Raw genomic sequence first — 16,760 nt, 5'->3', positions numbered from 1 at the left:
AGGATGAAATTTAATAGTGTAAAGTGCAATGTCATGCATTTAGGGACTAACAAAAAGAATTTTTGCTATAAGCTGGGAACATATCACTTGGAAGTGACAGAGGAGGAGAAAGACTGGGGTATATTGGTTAATCACAGGATGACTGAGCCGCCAATGTGATATGGCCGTGAAAAAGGCTAATGCAGTCCTAGGAAGGGAGGTTTTCACCTTCCTCTGCAGCACGGGTCACTTGCAGGTTTAAATTAGTGTAAATGGTGGATTCTCTGTAACTTGAAGTCTTTAAATCATGATCTGAGGTCTTTAGTAACTCAGCCAGAGGTTAGGGGTCTATTACAGGAGTGGGTGGGTGAGGTTCTGTGGCCTGCAATGTGCAGGAGGTCAGACTAGATGATCATGATGGTCCCGTCTGACCTTAAAGTCTATGAGACACAAACAAATGGGTTGGGATAGGAGTGGGGAACTGGGTTCACAAAAATAATAGGATATGTACAATTCGTAACCCATCATGACCAATAATTGTAACTCAACGCAATCGAATGCATCAAATAATGAAAATAAAAAAAAACTTGTAAATAAGTTAATGAAACATAGCACAAAATTCATCCAATAATCTATTTACAAAGAATCATTTCACCATCTTTACAGTGATCCCTTTATACCAGCTTTGAGACTCAGGAGATTTACTAGCTCTGCCTGAAAAAGTAACCTCTGGCCCTGTAACTGGAAGCTTGTATCACTTATCTCACTTTGTGAAGGAGCAAGGGTCCTGATGAGGTATAGATCAATCCGGGATCTATGAGAAAACAAACCTATTAACTTTTAATCAGTTTTGTGCTACCTGCTGTTGAGATCATAAGCAGCTCACCAGTGGGAGTTAGCAGTTTATGTATTTTGATTGATTTAAAATGCTTACATCCAAAGCTTTGGCCATGTGTATAAAATACACTGAGAAATTCTTATGACCTACAAATTGGGCCACTGTTCCAAGCTAAAACCCTCCCAGTTTTCTCCAGCTTCTCCACCTCTCCCCCGCAAAGAAAGACTGGAAGAAGAGAGATTTTTCAGTCTAAGCTTTAGGTCACACAATCAGGGCTCTGTCAGAATAAGGGGAAGTGCATTGCAGACTTGAGGATTCCTTATTCACATCATTTAACCATTACCAGAGCAGTGTTTAGACGATAAAGAGGTAAGAAAACCTGACCTCTGTCTACACTAAAGCTTCCATCATTGATACCCATGGTAGAGCTGCACCTGCAGGTTACAAATGCTCCCTTTGTGCCACTTACCCTGGATTGAGGAAATCCCCAGCTGGCATAGTGCTGGAAGAGCTGGCTCTTATGCTACTTTTCCCATAGACCCAAATGCAGGGAAAGGGAGGAAAAATAGTCGGAGCATAATGCGCTGTAGCTATCCCAGCTAGGGCTGGCCCTTTTGCCAGTTGATGTTGGTTAGAGCAGCTCTTCTGCTCCTTTAACTTGAACCTGGGACAAGGGTTGAGTAGAGAATCAGAGAGTTGTAATTGGATCCCTGATAGCCCCCGTCTCTGCTGCATCCAGTGTAAGCTGGATGCAACAAAGATTCTAACCCATTCTTTGTAGGATTGGTGCACAAATTGCTCATGGTGCTCTCCTTTTTGCACTTCTTGCATAAATATACATACACGATGTATATGTCGCTTTCCATCCAGAAGTATCTCTGGCTACAAACTCTGGGTCTTATTCTGCAATTGTGCTCACCTCAAGTAGCACTTACCTATGTGTATAGTCAGTGGGGTTATTCCCCTGCATGTGCACTACTAGGTATGACAAAGCATCAGGCTCTCTCTATATAGAGCTCACTTCTGAAAGGGAGCAGGGTAGTTTTTCTGCACTAGGAAATGAAAATGAACTTCTCCAACTGAAAATCCAGAAGATATTTCAGGTAGGCAGACTGTCATTTCCCAAACTGGAATTTGGCCATGACACTGCTCACTTTAACACCGCTACTCTTGTGAAAAATGGCCCTGGATCTTTAATGACCATGAATGGTCATTGGTTTTATGTTGTATCTGAAGACGTAAGTGTCTCTAACTTCCTAGGTACTGTACATCAGCCTTTCATTGTGACCTAGTATCTTTAGCAACAACTTGAAAGTTAACAATGCAAGAAAAATATTATAATTAAATGAAGATCTTCAATTTTAGCATCAAAACATATTCTTTTTATGTTACTTTAAAAAAAAAATTACATCTGTTCATATTTCTTGGATTTGGCATTGGGAAATCATAATTCATTTGGAATCATTTTCCTTTTCCTCAAAATTTACTTGGCACTATGGGCAACTACTATGGATGCTAATGTGTACACTCTGGATCCAATCCTCCAAAGTCCTTACCTCCACCCCGTACTCCCATGGTTGCACTGGGAGTTATGAGAGCTCAGTAGCCATTGGGTGGGTTATCAAGTTGGCCAGTATTTAATCATTCTTGTCACTAATATTTCCAATGTTATCCCATGGCATTGTCTCAAGGTATTTTTTTTTTTTTAAAATCTCTGCTTGATACATTCACAGCCTTGTGCTAACTGTTTGTACATCAAAATTCCCTTAGCACTGTGAAAACAGGCTGTCAGGATAATGTATCCACAGCAGCTTGATACAAAGATATCCCTTAAACAGTTTATGGTGTCTTTTAATGCTTTAAACTCAGATACTCAAAGTATATTCTCTATTTCTTTTAAAAAGAAAGTCTTAATGGTATCTTAAATGACCCTTAATTTAATGGCTGACAAAATGGCAAGATGGCAGATTTTATTACAGATCTTAAAATACTGTGCTTGATTTGTGCCAAGACATCAAATCCATAATTCCCCGTGAGCATATGAGTTCATTACCTTTTTTCTGTAGTTTATAAACTATAACATTATTTTAGCTTGAAAATAAGGAGATGCAGAATTGGATAGTAATAGATGTAATAATTTGGATAGTATCTATGCACTTATCAGATGCTGTACAGATAATATGGATATTAAATGCCTTTAGCTCTCTGTGTCCATTTTTTAAGGCAACAAATAACCCATGTAGAATTTACATTTTCTCTGTTACTGAAATGTCTTATTAAGGGAACAGACAAAATCAGGTGTAATTCAACATCATGTTCCACTTTGTACTACATAGCTATTTGAAAATAAGGTGTACAAGTCACTACAAGAGGTAGTATACAATGTATAAGATGACAGCATAGTACATCACTAAATGACCAGCTTCAAAGCTAATATTTATTAATAAATATAAATAAATATGTATGCAATGTTGACCCAAATCTAAGTAAAATATAGCTACTGGATCTTTTCTGAAATAGTATAGTAGCTCCATCTAGGTTGTGTTTCCCTAGTTTGTTTATGGGAAGGTGGGACGAATGGGCTAAATGGCCTTCAGTGAGTTGTTATGGACTTACAATGATGTAACTAGGAACTATTGGGAAAGGGATAGAAAATAAGACAAGAAATATCATAATGCTACTTTATAAATCCATGGTGCACCCTCAGCTTGAATACAAAAACTAGCAGTCACCTGATGAAGTTATTAGGCAGCAGGTTTAATACAAACAAGAGGAAGTACTCTTTTGCACAATGCACAATTAACCTGTGGAACTCACTGACATTGGATGTTGTAAAGGTCAAAAGTATAACTGGGTTCAAAAAAGAACTAGATAAGTTCATGGAGGATAGGCCCATCAATAACTATTAGCCAAGATTGTCAGGGAGGCAACCCCAAGCTCGAGGAACACTAAACATCTGACTGCCAGAAGGGGAAGACACAGGTGGATCACTCCAACTGCCTTGTTCTGTACATTCCCCCTGAAACTCTGATATGGACCACTGTGTGGGACAGAATACTGAGCTACGTGGACCTGCCAGTCTGTCTGTGCCAGTCTGTCAGTTCTTACGTTCTTAAATCACTGCAGACTTTTTATCTTTGTCTTTTTATTATTTTTGTGGAAATATGGTTACATTGATTCATGCCTCTGTGTCTGCTTATATGCAAGACCTTCATAGATTGATAGGTTTCAAGGCCTGAAAGGACCATTAGATCATCTAGTCTGACCTCCTGTATATCACATGACAGAAGTTCACCCAGATAGCCTTGTATTGAGACCAATAACTTATGTTTGGCTATAGCATTTCTTCCAGAAGGGCATCCAGTCTTGATCTGAAGCCTTCAAGGAATGGATAATCCACCGCTCCCCTTGGTAGTTTGTTCCAGTGGTTAATCAATGTCAGAGATGACACATAACTATTGATGGTGGTGGTGGGGGGGCGGACAATTTAAAGGTTCTGGTGGTATACAATCGGGTTCAGGGCAGGGCATATAAACCCTGTCAGAAAGCTCTGGGGGAGGGACGGCACATGACCCCACATGTCCCTGTATGCCTGGCCTCTGATCACTATTAAAAATTTGTGCCTTATTTCTAGTTTGAATTTGTCTGGCTTGAACTTCCAGCCATTGGTTCTTGTTATGTATTTCTCTGCTTGGTTAAAGAACACTTAGTATCAGGTATTTTCTCCCTGAGAAGAAATCAAATCATTATAATCAAAGGCATGCAGATTATTATATTTTCTAGTACAGTAAAGTCACATTTGAACTCTGACCCATTCTTTCAAAATACTAGTAGTTATTCACTGGTTGAATTATGAGATCTTCCACATCAAAAAAGTTGGGTGTGTACTATCCAAATTCAGAAAATGACTCATAGGGATTGAACTGAATCCGTATTCAGCACCACAGTCATTGCAAGAAGTGGTGGTAGGGGGGAGATTTCTAAAAAGAAACCTTTTCATAATGTGAACTTCACTTTTCCTAATGAACACTTCCTCTCCCAACCTCACCTCTAGTCTCTTTTGAAGAAATCAAGGGGCTTTTGGTGAATGCTACATGAAGATCAGAGATGTGCAAAGCTTTATATAGCTTGCACACAGGTGTTTGACTTTTAATAGCCAGAGGCAGCCTGATTTTATGGAGGATTCACCCCTATTTATTGTACTTGCTCACAGAAACAAGAAATATTCCCAAGGTCTCCCTATTCAGTGTCACGTCCTCTGGACTGTAAGTAAGTTAGAGGGACAGACACATAATTTGTGAAGGGTATAAATTCAATTCTGAGAAAATGAAGTGCTCAATTCTGCCAGCACTGTGGTTTTTCAGCCTTTTATAATAACTCCCGCAGCAGTGAAGATATTGTCTGAGTGCACTTTGCATGGTGGGCAATGTATCTAGGGAACAAGTTTTTTGCCAAAACAAATTTGCTCCACTAACTTTTTAATTATAAATACATGACAGGGACTTCCCTGATGTTTGAAACTAGTTCATCATGCCTGCATGAAACTGCCTGATTTGGGGCTGCTGTTGCTTTAGATTACACCATATAACTGCAGCTATTCACAACTCCTACATCAGGCAGAAGTTGGACAGTTATCACTTGAGGTGCCCAGGAACAGTTCAAGTAAATTTGGGGCAACACCAGGGTGCAATTCCTACTCTGCCCCAGAGGCTGCAGCCTGTCTGCCCTGGTGACTGGGAATCTGCAGAGCTGGTCTTTAAGTTGTGGTCCTCTCTGATTTTGAAGAAATACAAATTTAAAAGAGAATCTCAGCTTCCATTTAGTGTCTAGCCCATTCCCTTATCTATATAGCCCCAACAAAATCAACTGATGTAAAGTTGTTGCTGTGATGGAAATAGGGTGACCAGATGTCCCGATTTTATAGGGACAGTCCCTATTTTTGAGTCTTTTTCTTATAGAGGCTCCTATTACCCCCCACCCTGTCCCGATTTTTCACACTTGCTGTCTGGTCACCCTAGATGGAAAGGAACAAAGAGCTGGGCTACACTTCTATAGCAAGGGGCAGAGGGAGACCTGAAGATACGCCTGCCCCATGCCCACTTCTCCCCTACACTTTATGTAATGTGAATCAGTTAATTTTGGGGTCCAGCTTCAAATCCTTAGGTTGGCTTTGTGCCTACTGATGAATATGGTGGACAGAAACAAAGCAGGGAATGGCAAATATTTGTTTTGCAGGCCCTCCATGAAACACTAACTCTGGTTGTGGGATTCTGTGCCCCGGTCCCCACAGAAGCCCCAATCTTGCAAAAAGAACTGCCTGGGCAGACCCCTGTACTCATGCAGCGCCCTAATGGTCTTGGCGGAATTCCACACAGACTGTCTCCGCCTTCATAGTTCTTTTTGCAGGATAGGGGCCACAATCTCTTCCAGCAGCAGTTGCTGGCAAGATCAGGATCTTGGCCTGTATTTACAGGCTTCTACAGTCTTTGCAAATGTAGTCACATCAGAAGTGCTTAGCTACAATGACTGTGGAAAAATAGCTCTCTCCATTGTCAGCCTGAAATGCTGTTTTCAGAGATCTCACTCGTAGCTTCCTGGATGCAGTATAAGCCCCTGAATCTCTATTTTGAAAGAAAAGGGAAAGCCAGACTTATCCTATTGAGGTTACTACAGCACTTCTATAGAACAATTGTAAACAATATATCCCTCAAATTGAAATCAAACACTAATCAATTAGTCTAACACAGAACAGTGTTCATATATGAATTTATACGTAACGTACATTGGGCTGAAAGAGAATTGCTTCCCATTCTCAGGTAAGGCTCTGATGGCAAAATTAACAAATGTGATTCAATTTTCTCCTCAAGGCATGAAGATGGAGAAAAAAAAGCAGGGAAAGGAGGAAATAGCTTCTGCATTTTTTCTCTAATCAACCATGCATATTGCTGTTGAAGAGGAAGGTAATATGAGAATCAGGCATGAAGCCAGATGACATTGTGTAAGGCATCTTTGTATAACTGCCAGCGACTGTCTTATAATATAGAGCACCGAGGTTTCTATTTAGCAGTGTTGATTGAATAGTAAAAAAATAGGCTAGGATATTGTCTGTAATCAGCACTGTACAACTGCTATTGTCTATGCTTGGTATACTTAATGGGGAAGCTAATTACTATGTGTTCGTTTTTTATTATGTTTGCTATATTGGAAGGAGAAGTAATATGATTTTTTTCCCTCCATGGATTTACAGAAAACAAACAATACAAACAAAAACATGGTGGGGAAAAAAATCAGCCTTAATTAATGCTCATTAGGGTCCCTGTTTTTATTTTTCAAGGAGAAGTTGGAAGGCAAGTATAGACTATCTGATGAGCTAACTAACTTGTCCCAATGTGCACGCAAGCTGGGTTGCTGCTGCCCTGAATGTGGCAGAAAGGATGCTGAAGAAACTTGGTCTACCGTTATTTTATTTAAATTGTGTAATGTGCAGATATTTTACTTAACACTTCACATTTAGCCTTAGGAAAAGAAAAAAAGTAATGAAGGACTTCAAAGGTGGCAGATTGGCAACTTCTTAATAGAAGGCCAGAGATTACCCATAGGATAGGCACAATCTGAGCAAGAGAGGTTCATTCATACTCGCAATACCCCAACAATGTGCTTCACGTTTCTGAAGGGACCATACAGTCTCTAGGCATGGGTGGTTTGTTCAGTCTCCATGCCCATTCAGCACTTGGCAGCTCTGCTGAGACTTAAAGTTACCAGCTGTGATTATGGGCATCTGTCCACTAGTAACTTGATTGAAACCACCAACTTATTTTACATAGGTCAATGAATGGTCATCATACAATGATGATTATTGCTTACTATCGGCTGGAGCTCTACAGAAATCAGAAATTTACAGGAGAAAGGTTCCACATTCCAATCAACAATCCCCTTGGCCTTCCAGATTGCCTCCTACTTTATACTTTTGAAAGCTTTCATAGATTCAGTGTGCCCTTCAACTCTCACGAGGGGAATGTATAACAAGAATTCATTTCTGCACAGCTTTTTTATTGTTCTAAATACATTTCCCATAAGAAAGAACTAATGGCCAGCACCACCTCTTGTTGTTACAAACCGGAACATTACCCTGTTCTCTGGAATAGTCTTGAATTAGAGAAAGCAGAAAGTTTATATTTTAAATAAATTTGAAAAAACAAAACAAAGTTTTCATTTAAGATAGTTTATCCCTTGCCTAATGCAGCTGCATATGAAAAATGCCTCATCACCCTTAACTATAGTATTACTACCAAAAAATGCTGCAATATGACAAATATAACTGCAGCCATATTGTTAACTCACAATAAGTTATCATGTACCATGGGGGCAGGGATCTGCTGTATGTTAGAGATCAAATGTAAGTGTGACAAATTAGTATAATAAATCAACTATGGTTATTTGCCAAAACTCCAAGGATTTAGTTTTTGAATGTTGATTTTAAAAAAACCCTCAGAACATTTATGAGAAATAAAACATATTACCAAAACAAAAGCATGCGACTGAAAAGTAGACACTCAAAATCACTTCTAATCTTTTCGATTAAGCCACTTACAGCCACTACTAGGAATTTTTCTCCTCTAACTCCCTCCTGAATCCCTTCCAAACTGCCTTTCCACCCCTCCACTAAATTGAAAGAGTGCTCATCAAGATTTCTAATGACCTCTTCATCCACTGTTACCTCTCTAGCTGATGACTCACATACCTTTCCACACTTGACCTATCTCCATTTATCAGAGGGGTAGCCTTGTTAGTCTGTATCCACAAAAACAACGAGGAGTCTGGTGGCACCTTAAAGACTAACAGATTTATTTGGGCATAAGCTTTCGTGGGTAAAAACCCACTTCTTCAGATGTATGGTGCTTCAGTGTTTTTTTACCCATGAAAGCTTATGCCCAAATAAATCTGTTAGTCTTTAAGGTGTCAGCAGACGCCTCGTTGTTTTTAATCTCCATTTATTCAGCTTCTCATTTTGGACCATCTCTCTATCCTACCGTTCTTCATGACTTGCCAACAACTCAAACTAAATATGGCTGAAATCTTGTTCTTTATTTTGTCTCCCAAGCCCTCTGCATTTCTTCCTTTATCCATTATGGTGGATGGCCCCTCCATCTTCCCCATCACTCACCTGGGTAACATCTTTGACTCCTCCCCATCTATCCAGAATGATACCAAATCATGCCACTTCTTCGTCCATAACTTATCAAAAGTCCAATTCTTCCTGTCTGTTCCATGGCTAAAACACTGTCTTTGTCCTTGCCTTCTTCCACCTTGATTACTGCAATCTCCTCCTCGGGGGCTTACTAGGTTCCAACTCTCTTCAAACTGCAGCAGCTAAAATTATGCATCTGTTTTCAAAAGCAGGACATGTTATTTCCACTGGTTGAGAAGAACATTTTCCATAGTTTTAGTTTAACGTATTTATTTAGTTTTAATATAACAGTAGCCTCAGAAGACAGTGTAAGTAAGACAAAGTTGAGAACTGGGTAATTACAAAGTAACATTTGAAATCCTGATAGACTTGGCTGGGAGGAAACAAGAACAAAAATGCCAAGAACGGGGAAAAGGCAGTCACAGATTGGGGGGTGGGAGGGAAGCAAAAGAAGGTTGTATCTCGGATTTTGATTAAAATTGGAAAAGAATAATAATAGTTTTATTAATATGCCCCCCTGTGTCTAAACTCCTCTGACAGCCTAACAAAATTTAATTAAAATATAATAAAAAAGGAAAATAGCCTAATAAATTTGTAAGCCAGTGAACAGAAACCTCCAATAATTCACCTTCCAACAGCCCGTAAATAAAACAACTACCCACCAGATGAATCCAAACTATAGATAAAATATCCTGATTCTGCTCTTGCCCCGTAATGTAATTCCATTGATTTCAATGGAATTACTCCTGATTTACACCAATATGAGTGAGATGAGAATCAGGCCTCAAAATGTCTTGAGCTTCGATTGGATGTTCCAGCTCTATGAAGGAACTTCCATGAGTCATCAGTAGAAAAGTTTCTGCTTCCCAACCTCTCAGAATTACACTGGCAGATGTTCAGCAGGATCAGCCCCGCAGATCTCTGTTATCCGAAAGGAAAATAAGGGAGCCTCTTGGGTAGGATGCATTAGTTAATGTTTGTACAGTACTTTGAAAAGGTGTGCGATATTAATAATTACAAATAAATAATAATATACACACAACAATAATAATTACACACACAAATAAATTACAGGAACATTAAGGTTGCAAAGTCAAGCACTCAAAAGTTAGGAAATGTCAGAATTAAGGTTGCCCATGCAGTCTGAATCTGAGCCCCCTTGTGCATCTGAATTATGATACAATTTTTTTTCAGCAAATGGGCAGTCATTCAAATTTCTTTTTACTCTCAAAAACTGAATGTGTGGCCCTGGGTCTTATTTAGCACACAACATTTAAACCATGCACTAAATATAAAAGTATTAATTTCCTTGTGGTGCTCTCATCATGAGTGCTTCACAAACATGAATGAATTTATCTTCACAACACCCCTGTAGAATAAGTGGTGGTAATATTACCCATTTTACAGATGGGAGACTGAGATAGAGAGAGATTAAGGACAAAATTGTCAGATGGCCACTAATTGTCAATACCCAACTTCAGACATTTGGGGGTTAATTTTTCAGAGCACTTAGCAATTTTTAGTTACTTGATAAAATATTATTTTTTCCATGCATCTGATGAAGTGAGTATTCACCCACGAACGTTTATGCTCCAATACGTCTGTTAGTCTATAAGGTGCCACAGGCCTCTTTGTTGCTTATTTTTTCCACAGCACTCCACGCTCATAATAGGAAGTGTTGAGCATCCTCAATAACACGTGGTTTTCCCAGTCCCACCTATAATAACTATGATAGTACAATAGATATACATAATATGGGACCAGTCTAATATTAAAAGCAAAACATTGAAACTCACTTGCTGGACAACAGTCAGTCAGTATAAGATGTAAAACACAGGCATCACCAGTTTTAAGAATGATCTCCCATGACTTTTTTTTTTGTTCTGTGTTTGTACAGCACCTAGCACAGTGGGGTCCTGGTCCAGGACTGGGGCTCCTAGGCACTACAGCAATACAAATAATAACAATAATAATAATTAATCAGTACTGAACAATAAGGTAATCTTATTAATTGTTTTCAAGGGTCTCTCCACTTTAAGCTATGGAGTAAGCTAAAAAAATTAATGAAATACTCTGGACTTCTGTAGTGACTGTGTGGCAGGGTGCTGTCCCAGAGCATGCCCCCTTGTTGCATGGTGTGGTCCTGCAGGTAGTCTTCCTTCAGCTTCCTAATGGTTCTTCCAATAATTCACACACAAGCCAGAATACTTAAAGTAAGATTCCCCCTTGTGGGGTCTTATTTATTAAGTCATTTCAGAACACTAACTCATTGCATCCTCTCCCTAACGCAGGGGTAATCAATTATTTTTTTGTCAAGATCCAAATTTCTTGGTCAAGGTATAGTCAAGATCAAGACTTCAGAGAAAAGAAAAAAATAACAATTATGATAACAATAAGTAAATAAAAAGATTTCAGGGTCTATTAAAAATTGTCTGGAGGCCCGGATTTGGTCCCACAGTTTGCCTATTGACTATGCCTATGCTAACCCTTCCTCTCCTTGGTTCAGGAGTCCCACAGCCCTTCTTCTTGGGGTGTGCTGGCAAACGGGCATTCTCCTCTACAAACTGCCTATCTGTCCTCTGGCTCTCTAAAGGCTTCTCCTCTATTGCTACCCTGGCATAAATTAGCCTCCTGATCTCCCTGTCATGTGACTGATAATTCTTCCCATGTAGAGAGGAAAGCTGAGTGAAACCTAGGTGAGGCTAGACCCAATACCTCTTGAAGGGGCCAGTCAACCTGTGACAGCCTGGCATTTGAGCATCTCAAAACACTTTGTAAACATTAATTAATTAAGCTTCATGACATCTATGTTCGGTAAGTATTATTATTGCCATTTTACAGATGGGGACACTGGGAATAACCACTACTAAACAAGTACATTACCCTGTCCTGTGAAATGCTGAGTGCCTCTGGTGAGGGATGGGGGCCCTTTCAATTCCCATCACTTTCCTGTCAGGATTAGGTCCTAAACTCACAACAAAACAGAAAATGCACTCAGGAGAGCATACCCTGGGAGCTGAATAGCAATTGTCACATGCCGGTCTGGAATTGTCAGACTGGAAATAAGGCATAAATTTTTAACAATAAGGGTAATTAACCACTGGAAGAGTTTGCCAAGGGGGATGGTAGATTCTTTATCACTGACTATTTTAAAATCAAGATGGGATATTTTTCTAAAAGAGATGCTCTGTGAATTATTTTGAGGAAGTTCTATGGCCTGTGTAATACAGGAGGTCAGACTAGTTGGTCACAATGGTCCCATCTTGCTTGGGAATCTATGAATCTATGCCAATTAGAGAAATATTAAGATACAGCATACCTAAAAGCAATCAGTCAAAATTAACTCAGCATTGATTTTTAACAAGCGGGTTCACAAAGTCTGGTCCTCCCACATTTGAAGCAAATAGGAAGACGGTACAGTATTTATAGACTGGATTTTAAAAAGTAGGCGCAGCTAATGCATTCCCTTTTGTTAGGCTCAGTTCCCTTGTGCCTGCAAATTACTGTGTATTTCAAGGGTTATTTAATTTTTAATACAGCAATCTGTTATGTAATCAGATCTATTTTAAGGAAAACTTATTATTATTGTGTCTTGCAGCCTAATTTCCCTCTAAAGGTTCTAGAAAGCAATTGAGTGTGGTTTTTATATAGAGGTATGTTGCGGGGCTGATACACCCCATCCCAAGGGGACTTATAGCCCTGCGTCTGCATCCACTTGACCGCCCTTCAACTCACGGCAGTACAGCCTGGGCCAGAGTCAATATGACTGCTCTTCCTCACAGGGCTGCATGGCCCAGGAGCCCGAGTCAATATGGCTGTCCTACTTAGCAGGGCTATGTAATATAGCGACCAGAGTCCATGTGGTTGCCCTCTATTGCAGGGCTACATGGTCTAGTGGCCAGAATCAATATAGCTGCCTCCCTTATCATGGCTGTGCGGCCCAATGGCCAGAGTCGACTGGACTACCCTTGCTTGAGCAGCAGGGCAGTGTGGTCATGTGACCAGAGTCCACATAGCTGCCCTCACTCGCAGGATTGTGTGGGTCCATGGTCAGAGTTGATATAGATGCCTTCCCTCTCAGGGCTGCATGGCCTAGTGGCAAAGTCAATATGGCTGCCCTTCCTCGCAGGGCTCTGTGGCCTGGTGGCCGGGACATCTTGAGAGGTGGGTCGCTGCCTCAGGGCAGGTGGCAGCCAGGCTAGGGGGACTCAGCCCCTCGCTACTCCACCGGGTCCCAACCCAGGGCCCTGGTGGTGGCGGGGTTGCCTGCCATCTGCTCAGCAGGGATTCTGCTAAAACACACTGAGCCAAGCCCCAGTTCTATGACCGGTTCCCCGCTAAGTTCCCCAGGGTTACTTCCTACCTGTTCTTATGCAGCTAGTCATTTTGTGGGTCCCACAGCCTCTCCTCCCTCTGTGGTGTCAGGAGTCTGGGGGTCATTGGTTGTTACAGTCTGGCTGGCCTCTGCGTCCTGGAGTATCAGCAGTCCCTACACAGGAGCCTCTGTTCTCTTTGGCAGTCAACCCCAACTGAGCTGCGTTGCTCCCTTTTATATCCAATCCAGCTGGAGCATGTCCAACAGAGCCTCCTCAGCCCACAGAGAGGGATTAACCCCTGCTGAACTAGTGCAGGGCTGGTACACCTCATCACAAGGTACGATTGCTCTTGTTTTCTACCATGTTAGGAGAACTGAAATTAGGAAGACCTGTCAAATACACATGGTATTTTAAGTAACAGAGAGGCAGCCTCTATCAAGGGATCATGCAGAGACTCTGATTAGTTTTCTAACATCTGATGAGGGAATGAGGTCTTCTCATTCTGATTTTGGCATTTATGATGTGAAAAACCATTGTCACCACAGGATCCTCTGTTGCCTCCATTGGCTTCAGGGAGATGAGATAAGGCAGACCCAGAGCTCCAGATGTCAACATGAGGATAAACTATTTCAGCGCCCAAGAGACACAAGCAGAAAGTCACTAAACACTACTGGACACTCCAAGGCACTGAAATCTTGAGCAGGAATCCAGAAGAAAAACAGATGGAACAAGATCCTCTATTTCTGCTCTAACCTAAGATGTTATAGGACATATGGGGAAGAATGGGGGAGGATGGAGGGACTTATTTAAACATAATGTACACAGGAAGTGGGAATTTATTTACATTTATTGTAAGTAGTTTTGCTCAGGAAAATAAGAGATTGATATGCACGGGAGGGAGTGTTAGAGCAAGGGAAGGAGAATCAAGAATCTTGGGTTCTCTTTCTAAATGCCATTAAATCAGTGTGTGATGCTGAGCAAGTAATTACTTTACCAAGCTTCAGTTTTCACATCTCGGCAATGGAGTTAATAAGAGTTATTAAATTCATAGGAATGCCGTGAACCTCAGTGAATTAATGTTTGTAAAGCACTTTCACTCAGATGAAAGGTGGCATAAGGGACAAATACAGCCTGTTGTTCCTTGGACTTCCAGCAGAATTTGTGCAGTTCTATTGAGCAAGGGTAGACTTGGATGCAGAAAGAGCAGCACAAGAAGTGTGTACCTCTTGTGTGTCTTGCCCCAGGAGAACTCCCTGTGTGGTAGCCCCTGGAGACATGAGTGGCTTTGGCACTGATGACTGAGGAGGGGCTTAGAGGATCTGCTGCTGATTTAACCCTCCTGTCTTCCCATCCTATGGGGGACTTGTGTGTGAAGACCCATGGAAGCTACTTAGTAGCCTTCACACAGTGGAGTCCTTATAGTCTCCGTACCTCCATCAGCTCAGCACAAAGCCTAAGTACTCCAGCCAAGACTGTCTCCAGGTTGGACCCTAAATATGCTTAGTATTATAATATGCCTAAGAAATTGGAGATATTGTGCAGGAAGATTTATTGGTGAAATATGAATTAACTCTTCCTCCTAGGTAAGCAGAAGAAAAAAAAACCAGTTACTGTCAGCAAGATCTTTTACTCAGGAGATGTTTATAACAAGAAAGCAAAATAAAAGTTAACACGGGCAGAAGTAAACAGAAAACGCCTCCAGCTTAGGGTTCACATGGAGCCTGGGGCATGAATGTATGGACTGGGAAAGCAAAATGGCAAACAAACAGTGTTTGGCCCACTGGGTCATCTGCAGTCCATGCATTACACTTTTCCAGGATGATGGATAAACATCCTCCACATAAAAAAGTAGGGAATGTAGTAGAGAGAGAGCCTGGAGCACTGGACCTGGTGAAAGACCTGAGACCTGAACCAGAGGCTGTAAACCAAAGTCAGGCCATGTATTAAAGCTTGACATCACTCTTCGAACACTCCACTGGCAAGGTAAGGAACAGCCCAGATATGCTCAGAAAGAAGTCCTCTCCTTGGCTAGAAGAATGCAATGCCAAGCCATGAAGCTTGGCTCAGAAAACGGCTTTAAAGACCCACAGGCTCTGATAAAGAAAACTCCCTCAATAAGGAGGGGGAAAAAAGACCCAATTATAGATGATCTGGTCATTTGAAATCTCTTATGACCCACACTACATTTGATTTCCCTCCCTATGAGATCTTGCTAATGCAGCAAGACATGTTTTTAATCAGATTCCAAAATAAATACAGTTGATGCGAGGGCCAGTACCTTGGAAAGGATTACTTCTGCTTCTGCCACTTTTGTATATATTAAATTTTATTCAGTTGCCTTACATCCAAGAACGTTGTGTTTCATGGATACATTTTAAGGCAGTAAATTAAAGTGGTGCAAACTAGTGGTCCCATTAGTGAAAAGTGGTGAAGCCTGCACATTTGTAAGCACTCCACTGTACTCTTGCTACCACTGTGTTGTATGGAAGACATTAATGTGTTGTTTTAATTTGAGACTCAGGCACTCAAAAACTCTCATCAGGAATAATTTTCAGCCTTCCAAGATAGAGGAGATAAAATAAAGCACTAAAAATAAATAATCCAAGGCAGCTTTTATTCATGTTTTCTATGGGCAACTATTTGTGTAATTTCTCTTATGCTGCCAGTCTGAGCTGCATCTTGTAGTACTTATTGCTTCAGACAAACTGTTTGATTTATGCATTTACATTTTATTATCAAGGCAAATTTAAATCTGTCTGGGATTCTGTTCACATTTTCAATACCTTAAAAGAAAAAAAAAAAAAGGACCATAGACAAGCATCAGCAATTTCTCCAGTCCCTTTTCAGAGTGGAATGTATGAGCTCTTTCTGGTTAACCCTGTTTATACTGTATACAAAAGAACCTGGAAGAAATGGCCTACTGGCCCAGTGTGAAATACCTAAATACCCTGGAACTGCAGATTTTTGTTGCAGCAAGGACAATGCTGACCTTCAGCTACCATGTAGTTTACAGTGTGTCCTGTCTAGACTAGGAAAATTGGTTGTGTTTTAAAACATGTTAGCTACCATGATTTTAATTAACACGTACTAATATTGACACGGTAATCAATCATTAGTTAGCAATGTGTTAAAACATTAACCACAGCTTATTCTAGTAGGATATTGATCACCCTATCTACCTTAAATGTATGTAACTGCTCACCCATTTTGTTCTCAGTCACATTCTTTCTACTCTGTGTTCTTCATTGCTGGCTTGCCCACTAGGTGTTGGCTGCAGGACCATTTTGTGACCGCTGTAGCATTTGAAACTAAGTAAGTGAAGGATAAGGGTAATCATTCATGTCCCAGACAGCAGGGTAAAAGCTGAGCACCTGCAGGGATCAGGAAATAGCATTACTGCATTTGTGCACTCTTGGCCAAATCAGATTATCAGGAAAAA

The sequence above is a fragment of the Terrapene carolina genome, unplaced genomic scaffold (genome assembly GCF_002925995.2).
Source record: "Terrapene carolina triunguis isolate 2854851 unplaced genomic scaffold, T_m_triunguis-2.0 Scaffold66, whole genome shotgun sequence".
Classification (NCBI taxonomy): domain Eukaryota; kingdom Metazoa; phylum Chordata; order Testudines; family Emydidae; genus Terrapene; species Terrapene triunguis.
The sequence above is the reverse complement of the archived record's forward strand: the minus strand, read 5'-3'. Positions refer to the sequence as shown.